This window comes from Lepidochelys olivacea (genome assembly GCF_965140295.1).
Source record: "Lepidochelys olivacea isolate rLepOli2 genome assembly, chromosome: 10".
NCBI lineage: Eukaryota > Metazoa > Chordata > Testudines > Cheloniidae > Lepidochelys > Lepidochelys olivacea.
Window position 1 is genome coordinate 55,297,005 of NC_140420.1, and position 23,068 is coordinate 55,320,072.

The following is a 23,068-nucleotide window of genomic DNA, read 5'->3' on the forward strand; positions in this document are numbered from 1 at the left end:
GATAGTACTTCTGAAAAGGATGACTGAAGATGAGTCATCAGCATGATGCAGCTGCAAAGACAGCTGGGGTGTATTAACAGGAGTGTTGTATGTAAGACACAGGCAGTAATTGTCCCACCCAACTCGGGACTGATCAGGCCTCAGCTGGAGGACTGTGTCCAATTCTGGGCACCACATTTTAGGAAGGATGTGGATAAATTGGAAGGAATACAGAGGAGAGCAACAAAAATTATAAAAGGTTTAGAAAACCTGACCTATGAGGAAAAGTTACAAAAAGTTGCCATATTTAGTCTTGAGAAAAGAAGATTGAGGGGCGACCTGATAAGTCTTCCAATATGTTAAGGGCTGTTATAAAGAGGATGGTGGTCAATTGTTCTCTGTGTCCAGGGAAGGTAGGACAAGAAATGATGGGCTTAAGATGCAGTGAGGGAGATTTAGGTTAGATTATTACAAAAAACTTTCTAACTATAAGACTAGTTAAACTCTGGAATAGGCTTCCAAGATAGGTCGTGGAGTCCTCATCATTGGAAGCTTTTAAAAACAAGTTGGAGAAACACCTGTCAGGGATGTTCTAGATTTACTTGGTCCTGCCATAGCACAGGGGGTTGGATTAGATGACTTCTCAAGGTTTCATCCAGCCCTTCATTTCTGTGGTTCTATGTAATCAGCTGTTTAAGTTGACTTACACATTACAACCCTCAAAGTGAACAAGAGAATTAATAAGTAACTGTGTTTACGTTAATTATTTCAACTACTTACTACCTGGCATTTGACTGTTGTTAATCATCAAGCAGTATTAAATACAGCAATCCTGTTACGTATTGAGATAAAGTTTAGTGCGCAGAAAGTGTGAGGGGGGGGGAATCTTTTTGGTTAGAGTTCAGTATTTTATTTTCACCTGAATGAGTAATTATTGATTGACTGCATCATCTTATTAAAAAAAAAAAAAAGGATGGGATATTGTTCTGTGGCTTATAAAACTTAGGTACTTTGCAAACAGCGAAGACTGTTGTTTATCTGTAGAAAACAGTTAAACAGTCTTTATGCTGTTCAATATTTTACATGCTACATTACAGCAGCAAAGTGTAGGGTTAGTTTGTTTTTTAAGGACAAATTCAGGTTGTTCTTTTTCCCCAAGAGGGGATAGGTCTTTGCGTACTCTGAATTGTTGAGTATTTTGCCTGCTCATTCCCATTACCGCCATTCGTTCCTGAGGTCTCCATTCTTCTGCATTAGGAGCATTTGTTCAGGAAATCACTTATACCAGTTAGAGCTGTTCTGTAATTGGTCTGAGAGGTGAGTTAATTCAAATTAGTGCTCCAGCATGATGAGGGCAGAAGTGCAGTGTTGTGGTTAAGACACTAAGCTGGAACTTGGGAGATCTGAGTTCCATTCTTCCACAATTTTCCTGTGTAACCTTGGGCAAACTGCTTCATTTTGTATGCCTGGTTCCAGTCCATAAAGTGGGGTGGATAGTAATTCAGAATTTCACAGGATAAATTAAATGACTTCTATGGGACTACCTCCGTTAAGGCTAAGCATGTGCTTAAGTGCATGTCTGAAGATAGTTCATGCCATAGAAAAGTCTATAAACATACACACTGTGGTGCCATAGGTGTTGACTTCTCAATGAGACATAAAGCCAAGTTTCTGTCCAAATTCCAATTTATTTAATTACATTCTGCTTTACATGTCTTCCCCTTGCAATTAACTGAATATGGTATTCTTGATTCCCTGACAATAATTGTTGTATAATGTTGCCTATGCTGTTAAAAAAGCCACCATATATTACCCCAGTGGAGCTAAACTTTAGGGGCTGATATATAGTTACTAAATAGTTTTATAATCCTTTGAGATGAAACTCTGTAAATTAGGGTAATTATTAATTTTAGTAATTCTGACAACTGCAAATAGCTGGTGTCTCAAACTGTTAATTCCTAAAATATAGTACTTTTGAGAAAGCAATTGAGTTCGTAGAAACTAGAATCCAAAGCTAGAAGTTTGGTGAAATACTCATCATGCTGTCTTCTAAGTTTTGTTTTGTGTTTGAAAGGGGGTGGAGGCTGTAGGTGGAGTGCTGAGACTGGACTACAGTATTGCCAACCCCAAGCATTCAAAAATCCCGGGATGTTATTAAGAATAAATTGAGTCTTTAGGGTTCATGTTTTCAATCTTTTTCTCTGCCACCAGGAGGCTTACCTTTTTTGTTAAATGAAAACTCAGAATCTAGTGTAATCGCATGACTCCAGGGAGGTGGGGAGCTAAGAAAAGAAGAGCAAATATCACAAGTCTTGCATTTAAAATCAGAATTGCTGTCAGTACTGGGACTGTAATAGTAGACCGTGAAAAACTAATCATTTTATGGCCTCAGAGTATTTTCATTCTCAAATTAAGTTTGAAAGTTTCTTTATATGTAATTATATTCAGAATTAAAATCTGTTTTCTTTTACCTTCTTCTATGTTCTTCCAGTCCTGTTTCCTGATCAAGAATGCTTGCCACAGTTGTTTGGAACACTGGCCTCAGCAATAGTTTCTCCTCTGTTTTATTATAGTAGTTTAATGATCTGAACAGGTTACATTTTAAACATATTTCTAATAAGCAAAGTAGTCTGGCCTACACCCCCACCCCACCCCAGTGTGACATACCTAGTTAATAGAATACTAGCTGGCTTACTTTTGTGGAGTTGTAGTTATGATTAAAGATTCTACAAATTGTATATTAGAGTAAATCTTGTGTGTAAGTTTTCTGCTTACAAACAGTCTTCAGGGAATTGATTACACTAGTCGCTGTTCCACTAAAAAGTTCTATAGCATTTGAGACATTGTCCTAAGCATTTTCAAAATTGTATAGTATACAGAATGTGTCCTTAATTATATTCCAGCTGTCTTGTGTTTAGATGAATTGCTAACCACGCTGTGCAACAGAACATGCAACTTGACAATAGACCTCAGTGGAGTTTTTAAAAACAGTTTTGTTTCATGTTGTTCATACCCAGGACCTTTTGTTCTGCTCGCACGTACTCTGTTCTGAATTTTGTTTAAAGTCTAAATCGCGGTATAGTGTTTAGCCAGGATGTAGGAAAACTGATATATATCACTGTGCTATTTGTTCACCTTCCATTTGTGACTCCACTTCCTAGCAATAAAATTAAAAATACTGTATAGATGAAGATTTAAAATCCAGCTTTTGTAGACCGTATCATTCCCAATAACTTTTGAAATTATAGTATCCAATTTGTGCTTCCTGGAGGAGTACTTAATGAAAACCAAGGTCCTTTTTTGTTTTTACAAGTGGTAAAGTGACATCTTAAACCCAACACTATGGTCTATCCAAATGGTGAACATATGTACTTACCGCTTACATAGCTCTGTTATCTGCACATCTCATAATGCTTTATAAAAAGGGGGTAAGATTAGTTTTCCCAACTTTTCAGATGAGAAAATTGAAGTCTGGATAAGAAGTAGTGACTTGCACAAAGACGCACACCGCGTCAATGGGAGAAACAGGAATCTGAGAGTTCACAAAACATGTGTGGCTTTTTTCATGCCTCTGTCCAGTGGAAGTCTTAAATCTCCCATTTCAAGGGAATGACTTGTCTTTGTAGTTTCAATAAATTAAGGAACATTTATGAAGCCCAATCCTACTCCTTGGCGTGGAACCCTGAATACCTTCCTGATTCAGCCAAGCTCTCTTGCTGTGAAAAGGAGAGCAGATTACAAGTGTTCTGCCCAGCAGTTGCTATTTGTGTCTATACAGCTTCTGATCTCTATTCCTCTACTGGATGCTGAATCAAGGATCATGGCAGTGCTGGAACACTGGGGAGTCATGTGAACCAAAGCCTTCTGACTTCAGAGCTAGGGTGGGATTCCACCATCTAAGTAAAAACTGATGAAATTGAAGAAGTCCACAGCTCCCAGAACTAGCTGACATTTTGAAATTAAATTGCTGTATGGGGGAAGGCAGGCCGCTCAGGGCTAAAGATCTCCACCACCCAGGACAGTGCAGGTGTAGGGGTTGTGAGCAAACGTACAGTCCTCCAAGGATTACTCTAAGATTCCCATCCACAACAAACCATTTTCTGACTTGTGTTTTCCTGTCCCCACCCACATCTGCTTTGCAGAGCTTAGAAAAGTCTCAGAAGCATAGTAACTTCAATGGGAGTGAGCATAAGGCAGGACAAGTAAGGGACTGCATAGGGCAGCAGGAAGTTAATTCACATTAGCTTGGCACCACTTTCAGTAGCTCCACTGGTCAGGCTGGTCAGAGTACCTCCAGGAGAGCTTCATGGACATGTCACTGGAGGATTCCCACTCCACCCCCAGACACCTTAACAGACTTTTCCAGTAGCTGTACTGGCCGCGAATGCACCCCGATTCTTCAGGGCAAATCAAACGTTAAACACAATTGCTTTTAAACCCTGTAGTGTAGTTACAAATGTGCACTCATCAGAGGTGCCTTCTCTGGCTTCAGAGTCTGGGAATCTGCCTTGGGAGGGTATTGGCTCCAGGATGAAAAGGTCCTGGCTGCCAGGGAGAATGGATTCTTCGCTTGCCTGCTGCGCATTCTTCTTCTCGTCGTCCTCCTCCTCTTCCTCATCCACAAAATCCTCCTCCCTGTTGCGTGAGACTCCCCCCTTGCAGGTGTCCATGGACAGTGGTGGGGTAGTGGTAGGGTCCCCCCCAGAATGCCATGCAGCTGATCATAGAAGCAGCATGTCTGGGGCTCTGACCTGGAGTGACCGTTTGCCTCCTTTATCTTTTGGTAGGCTTGCCTGAGCTCCTTAACTTTTACACGGCACTGCTGTTTGTCCCTGTTGTAGCCTCTCTCCACCATGCCCTGTGAGATTTTGGCATATAAGCATTTCTTCTTTTTGATCAGAGTTCAACCTGCACAGATTCTTCTCCCCATACAGCAATCAGATCCAGTGTCTCCCGTTCAGTCTATGCTGGAGCTCATTTGTGGTTCTGGGACTGCATGGGCACCTGTGCTGCTGAGCTCGCTACGCTAACCAAACAGGAAATGAAATTCAACATTTCCCCAAGGCTTTTCCTGTGTACCTGGCTAGTGCATCGGAGTTGAAAGTGGTGTCCAGAGTGGTCAGATTGGAGCACTCTTAGAGAACTCCTGGAGGCCAATATCGTCGAATTGCATCTGCACTACCCCAAATTCAACCCAGCAAGGTTGATTTTAGCACTACTCCCCTTGCCGGGTAGGAGTACAGCAGTCGATTTTAAGAGCCCTTTAGGTTGACGGAACGGGGTTGGTGTGTAGACGCATCGCTTATAAAATCAACCTAACGCAGCTAAATTCGACCTAACCTCATAGTGTAGACCAGGGCTTAGATCTACTTACCACAGGGTCCACACTAGGCGATTTTGACGGGAGACACTCTCCCATCAACTCCCCCTCAGATTCACAGATATTAAGGTCCGAAGGGACCATTATGATCATCTAGTCTGATCTCCTGCACAACGCAGGCCACAGAATCTCTCACCCACCCACTCCTGCGAGAAACCTCTCACCTATGTCTGAGCTGTTAAAGTCCTCAAATAGTGGTTTAAAGACTTCAAGGAGCAGAGAATCCTCCAGCAAGTGACCCGTGCCCCATGCTACAGAGGAAGGCGAAAAACCTCCAGGGCCTCTTCCAATCTGCCCTGGAGGAAAATTCCTTCCCGACCCCAAATATGGCGATCAGCTGAACCCTGAGCATATGGGCAAGATTCACCAGCCAGATACCCAGGAAAGAATTCTCTGTAGTAACTCAGATCCCACCCCATTTAACATCCCATCACAGGCCATCGGGCCTATTTACCATAAATATTTAAAGATCAATTAATTGTCAAAATCATATTATCCCATGATACCATCTCCTCCATAAACTTATCGAGTTTAATCTTAAAGCCAGATAGGTCTTTTACCCCCACTACTTCCCTTGGAAGGCTATTCCAAATCCTCACTCCTCTGATGGTTAGAAACTTTTGTCTAATTTCAAGTCTAAACTTCCCAATGACCAGTTTATATCCATTTGTTCTTGTGTCCACATTGGTACTGAGCTTAAATAATTCCTCTCCCTCTCTGGTATTTATCCCTCTGATATATTTATCAGGGTGGATTTGATTCAGGAAGACTTGATTTAATCATGGGTTTCTACATAAAAGTGCATTCTTGTTGGTTGTTATAACCTTAATACATATTCTTCACAACTCAAGATATAGATGTAGGTTTCATTTTTAGAAGGTACACACTATACATTTTTAAAGTGATTTATTTTGCAAATTTTTCAGATTAGTTTTACAGCTATATCAGAAAATGAATGATTGTTTGGTTATTTCATTTACCAAAGGTAATTGAAATAGATATTCATGAAGTCATTTGGAGGTGAACTATCTCCAATTCAACAGGTTAATCATAAACATTTGGAGGATTTTCTTGCCATGCTATATTAGGAGGAGAACATTACCAGACAGACATTTAAATTGTTTTATTTAACTAAAACAACAACGTTATGTATTCTGGATTTTTTTCTTCAACAGCAAACATAGAATATTTTAACAAAACAAGCATATGAATTTTTGAATTTAGTTAAACAGTCAAGTTTTTTAAAATCAGGTTTGTTTTTGTTAAAATTGTTTAACTAAAATAGTTAAATGTTTTTTTTTAAAAATTAAATAGACGGTCAGCATGAGAAACTTAAAATATTGGCTTCTGCAGCCAGCTGAATCATCTTCACCTTCATTTTCCTGTTTTGTTCATAATTTGGAAAAGAAAAACAAGCTTTCCTGCTTTTTCTGGTCCCAAACGATTTCTCAATTTGGAATGGATTAGTCCAAAGGAAGAAAATATTCTTTCTACACCGGCAGAAGACGCTACTGCTGTTAAAAGAGAGATTATCACTTCAACAGTCTCTGAATCCAAGTACTTAAGTGATTTCCACCAGTTCACTGGTCTGACTTTCTTTAAAACATCATCAGCAAACATATATTTCTTGAATGGTTCACTGTTAGCTCTGAAGTTTATTCTAATTGTTATTATGGAGGGATGATTGCTGCATGTCCATGTTATAGCCAGCTCCTCTTCTTCAGCAGTTAAGGTTTGACCCTGGTACCGAGTATTGAGAATATCTGCAAGAAAATGAGATGGAGATAGTGCTTGTCGTTTTTTTTTAATGCTTGTAATTTAACACTGTCATTGCATATTTCTCTTTTTAAGATCTCACTCAGTTCCTTCCAAATTTCAACAGCGTCCACAATAAAATAGCTATTTCTCTGCATTTTGTTTAAGGCTACAGAAATAGGCGTCAGTGTACTCAGCATGTGTTCAACATTTCTCTTAAGACCAAACTTATCTATGGTTGTTTCTAGATGGAGATTTTTTTTTCTTTTTGCTACAGGTGATATACTGTGGCTATTTGACATACATGATATGACTGAAACACTATCATTGGCAGATAACTCTGAAACTATAGGAAAATGATTGATCTTGAAGGTGGATAGTCTTCAGAATCCTGTATGTTGAGGATGGATTCTTCTAAACAAAATAAGTCAGTGCAGTTATTTATTACTATTACTCTACTGCTCATTTAGTATTACTCATTGCATTCACTGACACTCAGCACTACTTTAAAGGTGAAATTGTAAAAGGAAGATCTGTCTCTTTCAAGTATTTATTTTTTTATCACTATTGTATCTAAAATGATAGTACCATAGACTAACAACTATATTTTTTTGCTGAAACATGAGAATTCAAGAGTAGACCAGAAGGAAAACAGGCAGTCCTTAAGAAAGAAGCATGAAATAAAAATGTTTACCAACCTGAAGATCCTACATGTTCAGACATGTTCCTTTCATCATCTTCAACGCAACTTCCTCCTGAGAAGGAACACTTCTCATGATGTTGTTTCATTCGGGAAACCAGGCCTTGCATTTCTTTGTTGCATTGTTTGCATTTTGCATGCATGCCTGTCTTACCCACAGGTAAGGGAACTTCATTAAAATATTCCCAAACTGGGTCTCTCTTACAGCCTGCTGCCATTTATAGGTTTTCCCTTCTAGTGAGAGAATGGTATGGTAGATCTCAAATCAATGAAGGCTACACTCAGAAAGACCTCAAGACTTCTGGAATATGCCGCTCAAACAGTTTCACTTTTCTTTCTGCTCCCTGTCCCTCCCTTCTCACATCTGTCTCCAGATTTCTTCTCCTTCTCCAGATCTACTCTGCCCCAGCAATCTTGTATTCATTGAACTTTTTGAAACTTTGCACTTTTAGAGAGAGGTAAGGGATTGACTCTGTGTACACAAATTTGCAGAGGGACAATAGGGTTGAGGTCTGTTATTTCTTACCTCTATATATTTATTTATTTAAAAACATTTTTGCTGTTAACAAGCATATTATCTTTGGAGACACAAATCCACAGTCCGAGAACTACAAAACTAAGCATCTCTGATGGTATCTTCCAGACTGAGCACTGAGTCTCATTGGGTAGATAGAAAGATTAACCTAAATAATCTATACAGAAGCCCCTAGATCCCTATAAGATTGGGTCCATAATCCATGAACTATTGAAACTCATTTAGAAAACTTTTCTTAAACTTTACATGAATATATTGTCTCATACTATAGACCAGGGGTGGCCAACCTGTGGCTTTAGAGCCCCATGCAACTCTTCAGAAGTTAATATGCGGCTCCTCGTACAGGCACCGACTCTGGGGCTGGAGCTACAGGTGTCAACTTTCCAATGTGCCGCAGGGTGCTCACTGCTCAATCCCCTAGCTCTGCCACAGGTCCTGTCTCCACTCCACCCCTTCACACCGCCTCTTCTGAGCCTGCCGTGCCCTCGCTCCTTCACCTTCCCTCCCAGAGCCTCCTGTACGCCACGAAACCATTGATTGAGAGGTGCGGGGAGGGAGGGAGAGGTGCTGATCGGTGGGGCTACCGGTAGGTGGGAGGCTTTGGGAGGTGGCAGGGGGAAGCTGATGGGGCTGCTGATGTATTACTGTGTCTCTTTGGCAATGTACATTTGTAAATTCTAGCTCCTTCTCAGGCTCAGGTTGGCTACCCCTGCTATAGATTTAGAATTTATAATCCCTATTCCATGATGAGATATCTTGGAGCTATAATGTATCTTAATTAAAACTGTCTTTAGATAGGCTTTTTCCTCAAAAAGCATTTTATAAAAAAAACCTGATTAAATAAAAAATCCTATTTATTTATTTATTAAATCATTGATTTTTATCCATCCTGCTCCCCCTACTCCACTCTCCCATCGACTCCTGTACTCCACCGGATCGAGAAATCTGCGGTCGATTTTAGCAGGTCTTCACTAGACCCACTAAATTGACTGCTGATGCATCAATGGCCGCTCGTTGATCCCCCAGTAAGTGTAGAGCAGCCCTAAGTGAGCTAACCAGTCCTACTTCCTATATCACTTATATGGGAGGATATCCTAAAGTTTAGTAACATGTGAAAGACACACAGAGTTATTTGTCCATATTTTCTTGAATGCACTTGTGAGTACACTGCACACATACAGAGAGTAGTACAAGGTAATGGTTCTGAATCATGTTTCCCACAATTTTGGGAAATGTGCTATTTTGTGGATGAGCTTAAACTATGCTGGCTGTATAACCATGTCAGCTGAGCATGCCAGAGCATTGTTACACATAATATAGTTTTATTCTTTGTCTAGAGAGAACCTTGTATGCTGTAGATCCTTCAGATATGGCCTTATGTGGTTTTCTTATTGTAAATGAAGAGCAAATAAAAATTTTGTAAGACTGAGGGCCTGCTTCTGCACTCACTTCATTGTTCAGGTAGTGTAAAGCTGGTGACAGCAGAAGCAGCTCCTAAGACTACAGATAACTCTTCTTAGCAAAGTAGAGAAGTTTTAGTGTAAGCTTAACTTTGTACCTAGATATGTTATCACTCAACTATTTGATAGCTTTTCTCAGTTCTCAATTGGAAAGCACTCTGTGGAAAAGTAGATATACACATGCACACTCAAACCTTTCAGCTAGTGCCTTTTATACCCCACCCTTTTGTTCATACAGTCTTTCCATACTCCCTCTTTTGTACATTATGATTGCACTGGTTGAAATGTACAGTACATCTTCAACTAGGGGCTGCCCTTTTGTCACTTGAAAGAGAGCAGATTTACATAGTATGGCTTATGCAGTGTGTGATAGGTGACTTCTTTAAATGTAGTACTCATTTGACAGCTGTGGAGATTTAATGACAACATCGAAAAGAAGACATGCAACATGAATATTTAAAAGTATGTGTGGATGGCCTTTTGCTTTGAGTTAGTATATTTAAATTCTCTTCAAACAATTTTTATTATAAAGGTGAAGGACACCCATAAATTCAAAATAATGGATTATTACTTGAAAATGTATGAAAAGGGGCAGCTTCTTATACCCAGATTCTCAGTAGTATCAGGCTGTGACAAGTTGGCCCCTCCTGGGGCAGTCTTCAGCATCAAGTCACAGCATGACAGGTGCACCTGCATCAGTTTCCCCTTCAGTGATTCTCAGAAGTAGTCCAACAAAGGCTTTCCAAACGTGTGAATATAGCCCTTGCTGAGCTAACTTGTTACAAAAGAAACTTGTTACATGCACATAAACAGTAACAGAAGTCCCACAGCCATAACCCAGAGTTCACCAGCATAGTCTAAACCAGTGATAGTCAGACCTCAGTGGTTCAGGAACCGAATTACTGATCAGCAGTACCCAAAAGAGCCACAGTTGTGTGAATTCATTGTCTCATTTACGATAATACTATATATTCATATTTAAAACAGTCTGATGGGAAATATTACACACACAAACCTAAATATTTCCCCTATCAGAATGTTTAAATATGAATATATAGTATTATCATAAATGAAACAATGAATTCACATATATTCACACATTCATATATATTCTCTCTGTCTCTCTCCTCTCTGTCACAGCAAAATGACTGAAAAAGTATTACTATTTTATCAACTACAATTGGTTAATAACAGTCAATGTCCTGATTTGTGAATAGCTTAGACTGGTTAATAATTAAATCAGTGTTTTAATGTATGCTGCTGTCAAGGTTCCTCCCCCACTCTGAACGCTAGGGTACAGATGTGGGGACCTGCATGAAAAACCTCCTAAGCTTCTCTTTACCAGCTTAGGTCAAAACTTCCCCAAGGTACAAAATATTCCACCCTTTGTCCTTGGATTGGCTGCTACCACCACCAAACAAATACTGGTTACTGGGGAAGAGCTGTTTGGACACGTCTTTCCCCCCAAAATACTTCCCAAAATCTTGCACCCCACTTTCTGGGCAAGGTTTGGTAAAAAGCCTCACCAATTTGCCTAGGTGACTACAGACCCAGACCCTTGGATCTTCAAGAACAATGAACAATCCTCCCAACACTTGCACCCCCCCCTTTCCTGGGAAATGGTGGATAAAAAGCCTCACCAATTTGCATAGGTGACCACAGACCCAAACCCTTGGATCTGAGAACAATGAAAAAGCATTCAGTTTTCTTACAAGAAGACTTTTAATAGAAATAGAAGTAAATAGAAATAAAGAAATCCCCCCTGTAAAATCAGGATGGTAGATACCTTACAGGATAATTAGATTCAAAACATAGAGAACCCCTCTAGGCAAAACCTTAAGTTACAAAAAAGATACACAGACAGAAATAGTTATTCTATTCAGCACAATTCTTTTCTCAGTCATTTAAAGAAATCATAATCTAACACATACCTAGCTAGATTACTTACTAAAAGTTCTAAGACTCCATTCCTGGTCCATCCCCGGCAGAAACCCGCATATAGCCAGACACACAGACCCTTTGTTTCTCCCCCTCCTCCCAGCATTTGAAAGTAACTTGTCTCCTCATTGTTCATTTTGGTCAGGTGCCAGCGAGGTTACCTTTAGCTTCTTAACCCTTTACAGGTGAGAGGAGCTTTCCCCTGGCCAGGAGGGGTTTCAAAGGGGTTTACCCTTCCCTTTATATTTATGACAGCTGCAAAGAGCATAAGGAGATATATTAAAGAGTCACTTGCAGCTCTCGAGCCTCAATCTGAGTATCACTGGTCTAAACTGTACATTCAGTCTTCAAGACCCAGCAGTTTATTACACATGAAGTACAGCCATGGCACCTCTCATCTTGTGCAAGGTCTCTGGTGTGACTCCCATGAGTTTTACCATTCTCAACTCTGGTGCAGCTCTGTTGTCTCTCACCATGCCTCGCCTTCTCTGGCCCTACAGCTTCAGTTCAGAGAGCCTCTGCAGCTCTCAGCCTCCAGCCTTCTCTAGCCAGGGCTCTGAGCCTCAGGAAGGTCCGCAGGCTAGCCTTTCAACTAGCTTCCTGATAATTCTTCCCCCTTTCCAGGGAGGGCCTGTGGAGAGCTTTCTGTGCTCAGCAGCTTTCCCCGAAGACCTCCAGTCTCCCGATCTCTGGCAGCAGTCATCTTCCAACGATCTGTGACTGATTGACTGAGTGTTCTTCATCTTATGCTTTATGGCAAAGCAGACTCAATCTATAACCACCACCTACTATATTCCTCTTACATTCATGCCACTGCACTCCTACCCTGCTCTATATCCTTAAAAAAGGTAATAGAACTTTAGTATCACCTCACTTTCCTGATACTCTCACTAAATCCCTCATAGTATATTCTGTCACCCTAAAGCATCTGAATTCTTCATAAGGAGCCTTTCTTTTCTGGGAACACTCATTGCTTTCCCATATCAAGTGATCAGCTGTTTGTTAAATCTTTCACATGTTACATGTCCTTGTGTCTATTCAATAAATATAAATTATTCTTTAAACCACAATGACCAGTTAACAGTCTAAATGAGAGTCCTTCACTAATCCTTTGATAACTTTGGAGTAGTGCATTATCCTCTATTTTGGGTCATACTTCATAGAATCTTATTCATCTTTTCTCCTTGGTCCACAATTCTTGACTTTTTAAACTAAACTTTTAAACTCCTGCTTACTCAGGATTTTTTTATATCAATTTCTCCATTTTTTTAAAAGCATTTTTCAGTTCCTTATCAACTATTTCATTGCCATGTGTCCCAGCATGTGCTGCAATCCAGCCTGGTACTGTGGTCATGCCTGAGCATATTAACTCAGTCAAACACAATATTTCATTTATTAGATCACTCCTGCTTTGTGAGGTACCCTTTTTAATTCCCAGAATACCTGATAATGAATCTGAAAATGTAACAGATCTGCAGTGAGCCTTATCAGTTTAATGCTAACATTATTCCTACCAATTCAGCTGTCATAGTGGCTACAAAATGAAGTATTCTTTTGATTTCTCAACTCCAGTCTCAGGGATGCAAAAGGCTGCTCCCATCTTCCTGTTTTTTCATCTTTAGATCCGTCAGTATATATTCAGCGGTAATGACTCTATTTATCATATATAAACTCCTAAACTTTTATCTGTCATATGGGACAACTTTCTCTTTTCTAGTCCTCTTTCACTTAACTCTTACGTGCATTTAAACCCTATGAGCACGAGGAAGTATATTGAGTCAGGCTGCATTTTGTCCATCTAATTCCCAACATTCCTTGTATATTTTTCCAGTATTCTTATCTTCGCTATTTCCCTTGACTTCAGACCAGACTGTCAGATCTAACACTTTCATTCTTAAATTGACAGACATTTCTCCAGTAACTACCTGGATTATTACACACAGTAGTGTCATTAGAAATGCACCACATGCAATTCATAGTTCTTACTCAGTCTGTTGGGCTCTCCCATTTGTATGGACAGGGTCTCCTCTCTTAAAACTCAGGAGTCAGCGAGGAGTCACAGGTGCACTAGATCCCATTCCTCTTAAAAGGGCCAGTTACAATTTTCCCCCCTAATTTTATTCTGACTGTGTTAGCAGCCTGAATTCAAACAAGTAAAAGAGGTAGTTCGATGTTGAACTTTGGTTGTGGGTACTGTGGTAGAGGCTGAATTTTGCCATGATACAGCCTTAAAAATAGCCACCCCAAAACTAAAACTCCTTTCTCTGTGTTAAATGTCCTCCCTCTCCTTCAATTTCTCCTGTAAAACCCATGACTCTTGTTTAATAAAATAGTATGATCTCCTTAGTTCTCTTCTACCACATCGCAACCACTTCTTTCATATGTTGTATTGTATTTTTGTCTGTTAGATTTCAGCACTTCAGAATAGGGGCTATTTGATCTTAAAAGTAACACTGTCTGAATATATTTGTCATGTTTAAGTAACAGCTAACATTACTATAACTGAAAGAAAAATGGCTTTAGATTTGCTTTGTGTATAGTCAATTTCACTGTTTCACAGACATAGTCTATTAAATAGGTTTATGTTTCACAATGCAGTTGACTAGCACAAAGCCCTGTGGCCAACTGGCATCTCATTAACTTTTTAGTTAGATATTAGATCACACTGCAGGATTAGAATCTTAGTCCTTCCACTCACCCCCCTTTTTTTTTTATTTAAAAAAAAGGGAAAATAACTTGAGATTGTAAAACTACCAAAGCTAGCAGGAGGCATTAGGCATTGATGTAGCACCTGAAACTGTTTTAACTTCATTTTTGAAGTCAGTGCCATCATGTGTGTGGTGCTCTGTTCACCATTGCAGAAATTACTGGAATTTTATTTGGAAAAAATGTGTGTGAAATAGTTCTCTGAAGTTTTTCTTTTTGCACTATATTTTGAGCTTCTGCAAATATTACCAATCTTTAGTTCCATAAATTGGAGACTTCTTTTTGATTAATTTCCAGATTTTTTTGGTGTATTACTTCTGCAAACTGATCTTTCATACCACAAAAAAGTTTAAAAATGAACCAAACATAAGCAGAGCAACAGTTTATAAACACTAGCTGCTATTATAGATCTGCATACACATCGTATCTTAAGATCCAGTGTAAACTTTGTGGTATGTTTCTGTGCATTGACTTATTTATTTGTTTTGGGAATTATAAAGGACTGATTTATGAGTTCTGTCCACTTCTATGAATTATCTGGAATTTAGATTTTGGATGCAAACTTACATTTGTGGACCATTTCATATTGATGTTCTTAATTTACAGTCAAGAATACTGAGATCTGTTTTTATCTTAAGTTTCTGACTTGTACAGATATGTTAAGTATTTTATGAACATCTGTCTGAATTATTTTTCTAGCTAGGAACGGTTTCATGTAGTTTAGTTATGGCTGTATAGAAACCAGACATAAAAATGGTTTTGCTTGAGTCTATTTTAAAATTAAATCTGTTAGTTTTTCCTTGTATATTCTGCAAAAAACGTGGGCACTATGCTGCCAGTTAATTTTTCCCTCCCACTGACTTCTGACCAGTGGCAAATGTTGTTCATACCATAAGTCACTAGAGAGCCTAGAAAGAGAACAAAATGTCATATGAGTTTTAACTGCCTACTAAACAAACTACTATACCACTTCTTTTGTTCCCCCCTCCTGGCAACTAAACAGCCTTACAGAGAAGTCCTTTAAAATATGCTTAGTTCTTGAGAACATCTAGTTTTGTGTTTGATGTAAAAGTTGACAAAACTTGCACTACTATAATTCAATATGTCCATTGCTGCTGTTATCAAACATGTCTGTTTTGTATCCATGACTTAAATTACAAAAGATTAAATTATTTTATAATTTAAAATAACTGGCTGAAAAACATAACCATCTTCTCCAATAGTTACTGATGATTATTCAGTTTATGCAGAATCATACTTTGGGAATCTTCATTGTGTAATATAAGTAAGCAGATTGATGTACTGTGCAACACCTCCAATATAATCAGTCAAATGTAATGAGATGTTTAATTTGGTTTTGGAAGTTAAGGTTGGGTCAGACCATCCACACCAGTACTTTGTTTGTTTGTTTTGTTCGTTCTCACTCAGCATATTTCTAAAATTTACCTGTAAACTCTTTCATCTCTTCTGTTTTAAAAACTGAGCACTCTTCAGGCACTATACTTTTATATAAAATTATTAAAACTGATATACAGACTACCATATGAAAATGAGAGAGTCTGTTTTATCTTTTTAAATGACATCCTATACTAACACATAAATCAACTCATTTTCCAATTACTAGTAGCCACAGTATCAGGCTATCCTATTGGAAAATATGGGTACTGGTCTAATTTTCACGTTTTAAAATCAACTCTTAAATGTAATACGCATATAATAGAGTATTAGTATTTTCAAACTGATCACTGTAATATGCTGAACATAGAATACGTATAAACTGAAATTCATTGGGAAATGATACTATATAAAATCTTAAGAACAGATGGTATCATCTAACAAGCATACCATTATTTCTTGAGCTTTTGTGGTGCTGCTAATACATTGTAAGAGCTCACAAAAATTCCCTAAAAAGAGCTTTAAAAAGTATTTCATGAGCTTATAAGTAGAATCTCATCAGAATTTTTTTCCTTTTGAACTTCAAAGTCTCAACTGAGCATGCTGAACAGAAGATTCATTTAGAAGTGGATGAGAGAAAATTTACATTTAAATGCTTAGCGCATGCTAATAAACCCACACTATTTTAGTATTCTACTCTCCAACAAGGACAACTAGCAAAAGCCAGTTAAATGATTGAAGATGCCTGAAGACTTCAATTTAACTTCACTTTTTTTAGTTAAGAAATTATTCAAGTTAATTGTTTGTGTTCAGATCCATGTATATTTTGCCCATTATGTTTGGAACAAATATAAACTGTTATGCTAGTTAAAAATCTTGTTAAACATGCCTCTCTAAATATGCTATTGAACTACCAGCATACAGATGCGTATATACTTTAATTGCTAAATAGTAACGCCAATTAGTCTTTGATTTATTTTGCAATATGAATTTTTCAAGTCCTTTCCTTGCTTCCATAGAAGTTATTTTGGCATTTTAATAGAAATGTAGGGCTTGAGAGGTCATCTAATCTAGCCTCCTGCATTTTGGCAGGACCAAGTATACCCAGACCACTGGTGGGCAGTCTGCGGCCCATCAGGGTAATCTGCGGCAGGCCACCAGACAGTTTGTTTACATTTTCACGGCCGCCTGCAGCTCCCAGTGGCTGCGGAACAGTAAACCTGCGGGCGGCCATGCAAATGTAAACAAACTGTCTTGCGGCCCACCAGCGGATTACCGTGATGGGCCGCAGGTTGCCCACCACTGACCTAGACTATCCTTGACAGGTGTTCGTCTAATCTGTTCTTAAAATGTCTAGTGACAAGGATTCCACAGCCTCCATTGGAAGCTTATTTCAGTGTTTAACTATCCTTAGCATCAGGGTTAGATTAATGCAGGGGCTAAAGGGGGCCTTGCAGGCTTGTGGGCCAGATGCGGCCTGCGGCTTCTTTTCATGCAGCCCGCTGCAGGCCGGAGACCGGTCCCCAAGCCTTGTCGCATGACACCCCTCCCTGGACCTGCAGCTGCAAGGGCTGGCTCGCTGATGTGCCCTTGCGGCCCCTAGGTTAGGGGCATTCAGGGAATCTCTGCGTGCTGTCCCCATTGGCCAGGTACCGCAGCCATTCGGAGCTGCGGTGGTGGTGCCTGCGGGCATGCACAGCGGACGGCATGCAGACATGCCAGCCACCTCGGGGAGCAGAGCAGCACAGCGCAGAGCCGTGGCAGGCAGAAATCCTGCCTTAGCCCTGCTGCACCGCCGCCCGAAGTAAGTGCCGCCTGGCTGGAGCCTGCACCCCACATCCCCCTCCCGCACTCCAATCCCCAGCCCTGAGCCCACTCTCCCAGTGCAAACCGCCAGGTGCCCCACAAAATCTAATAGCCCTGGGCCCACAGGAGAGTTAATCCTGCCCTGCTTAGCATTTCAAAGATTTTCATAATATCTACCCTAAACCTCCCTCTGTGCAGATTAAGCTGATTACATCTTGTTCTATCTTCAGTAGACATGGAGAACAATTGATCACTGTCTTCTTTATAACAGCCCTTAACCTATTGGAAGACTGTTATCAAATCCTCCCTTAGGCTTCTTTTTTCAAGTCTAAACATGCCCCATAGGTTCCTCATAGGCCAGGTTTTCTTGACATTTTATCATTTTTGTTGCTCTCCTCTAGACTTTCTCTAATTTAACTACCTCTTTCTTAAAGCATGGCACCCAGAACTGGAGACAGTACTCACGCTGAGGCCTCACCACTACCAAGTAAAGTTGGACTTGTTAAACTCTGGAGTTATATTAGCCATTTTCACAACTGTATCACATTATTGGCTCGTATTCAGTTTGTGATTTACTATAACCCTCAGATCCTTTTCTGCAGTACTACTGCCTAGCCAGTAATTCTCTGTTTTGTGCATTTGATTTTTCCAAATACTTTGCACTTGTCTCAATTGAATTTCATCTTGTTAACTTCAGATCCATTCTCCTATTTATCAAAAGTTACAAGATTACTCTCCCCTCCGTTATCCAAGTCATTAATGAGAATATTGAAAAGTACCAGACCCAGCACAGACCCCTGTGTGATCCCACTGGATATGGTCTCCCCCCCCCCCCAACCCTTTGACAGCAAACCAGTGATAACTATTCTTTGAATATATTCTTTCAAAGAGTTGTGTATACGCCCCTTATAGTAATTTCATCTAAGCCAGCCTTCTCAACTGGGAGTTCACGGCCTCCTGGGGGGTCCATGAGATGGTTTCAGGGGGTCCACGAGCCCTGGAGCCCTACAGAGCTGAAGTCCTGAGCCCATGGGCAGAGTTGGAAGGAGCACGGAGGATGTGCCCCCCCCCCCAACTGCACTGCCTTAACCAGAGTGGGACAGTCCCAGGGGCAGTTCCACCACCCCACTTCTGCCTCTTCCCTGCCCCCCCTGAACAGGTCGCATCCCCAGGCTAGAAGCCAGTGTGGGGCAGCTGGTGCCAGGGAGTGGTCTTGTCTGCTGCTGGTGCTTGGGACTGCAGCCAGCTCCCAGCCCCGTTTCACTGTTTGTGCCGCTGGTAAGAGCTGCCTGGGTGGGGGACCTAGATCTGGCTGGTAGAACCCTTGGGGAGCAGCAACTCCCTGCGCCCTGAGCTATGCCCCCTGATCTCACACACCCTCTAGCTCATGTAGACAGCCCCTACTACCCCTCTCCCTGCACCCTGAGTTATATCCCGGCTTGCACACCATCCCTAGCTACTTCCTGCCTGAACCCTGAGCGGTTTTTGAACTTTATGAGCTGAGCCACCTCTCCCTCCCCCTGCAACACACTGGGTGGTCTGCTGAGGTGAGTCGGGGGTGAGGTGACCGACCCTCCCTCCCTACCGTGCATAGCTGACTCCATGAAATAGAAGTCAAACTATGCCTATGGAGGCCCTGCCCAGTGCCCCACAGGGCAGAAGCCCTGAGCCCCAGCAACCTGCAAGTATAAAACCCTGAGGGACACCCCCCCCAACCTGGTGTCTGAAGCTCGGAGCCCCGAGGCTGCCCTCCACTTGACCCTGGAGTTTTTCTAGTGGGGGGGGGGGAGACTCAGAAAGAAAAAGGTCAAGAATCCCTGCTCTAGACCACATTTGACTATTTTGCTTATGAGAATGTCATGAGGGATTGTGTCAAAAGCCTTACTAGAATAAAGATCGATTCTGTCTACTACTTCCCCCCTTCTCCCCTCTCCACTAGGCCAGTAACACTTTCAAAGAAGGAAATTAGGTTGGTTTGACATGACCTGAACATTTTCAGGCCCTGTCAACTTGAATTAATCTAACTTATCTAAATAGTCTTTAAACCTGTCCTTTCCCTGTTCTGGCTTGTGTTTCTTTCCCCCCTCGTTGTTAAGCCTCTGGCCACAGTTAACCTTTTTATTGAAGATTGAAGGAAAACGGGCATTAAACACCTCAGTTTTCTTGATGTCCTCCATTATTAGTTCTCCTTCTCAGCTAGGTAGTAGACCAGGGGTCGGCAACCTATGGCACGTGTGCCAAAGACGGCACGCGAGCCGATTTTTTAATGGCATGCTGCTCTCTGCCGGGTCCCAGCCGCTGGCCCCGCTCAGCCCGCTGTTGAACCCAGGCCGGGACCCCGGTAGGCAGCAGTGTGCCATTAAAAATCCTGCCTGCCCCGACCCGCTCTTCTCCGCCTCCCCCCGCGGGGGCAGGGTGAAGAAGCTTGGTCCTGCCGGCTGCTGCTGCAGGGCAGGTGAGCTCCCCCCTCCGCCGCCTCTTCCCCTAGCGTGCGGGGTTCCTGACCTGCCTCCTTTCCCTCCCTGCCTCCCGTCAGCTGATGGCCCTGGCGGGGGAGGGGGAGAAGTGGAACTGCAGCGCACTTGCTGCTCTGGGGAGGAGGCGGAGAAGAGGTGGGGATGGGGTCTTGGGGAAGGGGGGTGGAATTGGCATATCCCCTCCAGCCCCCTGCCGTGAGCTGCTCTGTGCAGGGGCCTGGGAGCACCCCATGACCCTAGCTCCCTGCCCTGACCCCTGCAGCCCCCCACACACACCCCAGCCCCCTGACCCCTGCACCCCCCTCACACACTCCTAGCCCTCTGCCCTGACCCCTGCACCCCCCTCACACACTCCTAGCCCTCTGCCCTGACCCCTGCACTCCCCATGACCCCAGCCCTCTGCCCTGACCCCTGGAGCCCCCTCACACACTCTCAGACCTCTGCCCTGACCCATGCACCCTCACACACCCCAGCCTCTTGCCCTGACCCCTGCACTCCCCCATGACCCCAGCCCTGGCTCCAGAACCCCCCCCACATACCCAGCCCCCCCCACCCCATGCCCTGACTCTTGCACCCCACACATTTCCACCACCACCCTGAGCACCAAACAGGAGCTCCTGCACCCCACCCCTCCACATTCCCACCTGCACCCCTCGCACCAAATGGGAGCTGCCCTGGTAAGCACTCCACACCCAAACCTCCTGCCTCAATCCTGAGCCCCCTCCCTCATTCTAGCTCCTGGCCAGACCCTACACCCCAACCCCCAGCCTGATCCTTCACCCTGTGCTCAGTGCAGAGAGAGAGGAAGAGAATGGACTAGAACCAGTGAGAAGGTAGGTACCCACTCTATGTGGGCAGGACCAGGATCCCAGACTGGCAGCAGGCTGAGCCGCTCAGCCCACTGCTGGTCTGGGGTCCCAGCCGCCAGCCCCGCTCAGCCCGCTGCCGGTCTTGGGTTCTGGCTGCCGGCCACTTGCAGGCCCCACTCAGCCTGCTGCCGGCCTCGGTGAACCTTAACCATGGCGAACACGCCATTAAAAATCTTTGTAACCTTTTAATAAAGATACAGACAAGGAAAAATAGTTCAGGCATTTGAAATATAAAGTATTAAGTAAGGCTTTCATTTTAACGTCCCTTGTTCCCTTTTCCTTTTGCTGGAGAGTTTCTAGAAGGAAAAATCCCTGTGTGACAGTTGCTTAGATGGTAATAATTGTCCTTTTCGGGGGTGGGGAGTAGTTGAAATTTGAGCGGTTATTGCTATTGTTTTAAAGTCCAGTTCTGTTTCCTAAAAAACAAAATAAGACAAAAAAAAAAGGCGAGGGAAAACAAGATATAAAATGTGGCTTCTGTCTGGTGTTAACTCTCACGTGCCATCTTAAACTGCCGGAAAAATTCAGACATGACACAGTTTTATTAGCCACACTGAGACCAGGCAAACTTGTACCAACATTGGGCTTTTCAGGGCATTGCTATAATCTGTCTCTTTGGTCACAGGCTCACAGCAGTGTTGCAAAATATGCATTTTTGGCCAGCCTGACCAGACGCTCCTTTGGTAAAAGGCAAAAGGAGAGAGATAGAAAAGAAGAAATAATGTGAGGAAGGAGAACACATGAAGAGGGTGGGACAGGGTCACTGACAGTCTAATATCCCAGGTGGTATTTGGGATTTAGCTAGAGCCTGTGGCAGTATTATCTGGGTCCATCTCTCTGGCCTCTGGTCAAGATATTTCGCATGATCAGGACGGTGAAGGCCGAGTAGCGTCATGGTGGATTCTAGGTTCCCAGGAGATGGCTGGGATGGCAGCTATTATGAATAACTGCAATCTTCCTCTGTTTTCCATGTCAGAGATCATCTCCCCATCCAACCACTACGCTTAGGAGGCTCATCGATTTCCCCTTGAGAGGCAAAGCTGATTTCAGCATTACCGATAAGTGAGGATGTGATTAGGTCACGGATTCTGTGATTTTAACAGCCCTCCCTGACTTCTTCGGCTTCAGCCATGCAGCTGTCATCTCCAGTGGCGGCAGTCAGCCCCTCTCGCACCCCCACGCCTCCTCCCCAGACTGGATGCAGGCTTCCATGAATTTTTGTTTAGTGCCCGCAACATGTCCATAACTTTTACTAAAAATAACTGTGACAAAATCTTACCCTTACCTATAATCAACTATGGTCTCGCCGATAAGTGATCACCTTACAAGAAAAAATATGAAGGCAAGGTACATGCCATAAATCCTATCTCTGCACTGCTTAATATTTTTTTTTTGTATGAGGAGGGAAAAATGGAATAGAATATTTGTGACTTGTTGAGTACAGTATTGCTTTTTCATTTATCTAACAAGCTACATTTTGTTTATGTAGCTCTAATCAAGATATCTAACAGTTTTATGATAGGAAGACATAGCATGTCCATGTCTGCCAGCTATACAGTTAAGAGAACAATCTTTGGCTTTACCTAAAAAATTAAATATTATCGGCATGAAATGTATCGCTTGAATAAGATTTTATTTGTTGATTATTAGTCTCTGATTTTGACTGTTATGGGATGTAGGAGATGGTGATGTAATAACACAATGGGTCACTTAAATAAGTTCTCATGGGTCCCCTTAAGCAGTAGCTTTATGTTGCATCCAAGATGCTGTGAAGTCAAGTTCAATAACATATGCGCTTCTTTTTGAATGTTTACCAGAATCTTAGAAATCTGTAATTCTGTAAAATTGTATGTGTTCAAATGTAGAGATTAATAACTAATAAGCTTTGGGCTCTTGTAGTATCTTTGTGAATCATGAATTTGGGTAGATTTTTATTACTTGAATACACTTCATATATAATGGGTGGTAACCCTGTAATTTGTTCTAGTTTCCTGTCAGGGTTTATACAGACTGCTCTCTTGTTTCCTGGGATAACTTTTTGACTGTTCAAGTCACATGAAAGTGTTGA

The 23,068-nt window shown here is 41.9% G+C and overlaps 1 protein-coding gene and 1 long non-coding RNA gene across 2 annotated transcripts in view; one reads left to right on the forward strand and one right to left on the reverse strand.

The window, feature by feature from the left end:
* Window positions 1-3,135, reverse strand: part of LOC311527461 — a 46,615-nt gene extending 43,480 nt beyond the window's left edge. The window contains exons 1-2 of the long non-coding RNA XR_014713339.1: window positions 2,451-3,135; window positions 2,200-2,261 (exon numbers count right to left, since the gene is read on the reverse strand). This is a non-coding gene — a long non-coding RNA (uncharacterized lncRNA). The remainder of the gene's footprint in view (window positions 1-2,199; window positions 2,262-2,450) is intronic.
* Window positions 1-23,068, forward strand: part of MTMR10 (myotubularin related protein 10) — a 67,707-nt gene that overhangs the window by 3,789 nt on the left and 40,850 nt on the right. The window lies entirely within an intron of this gene.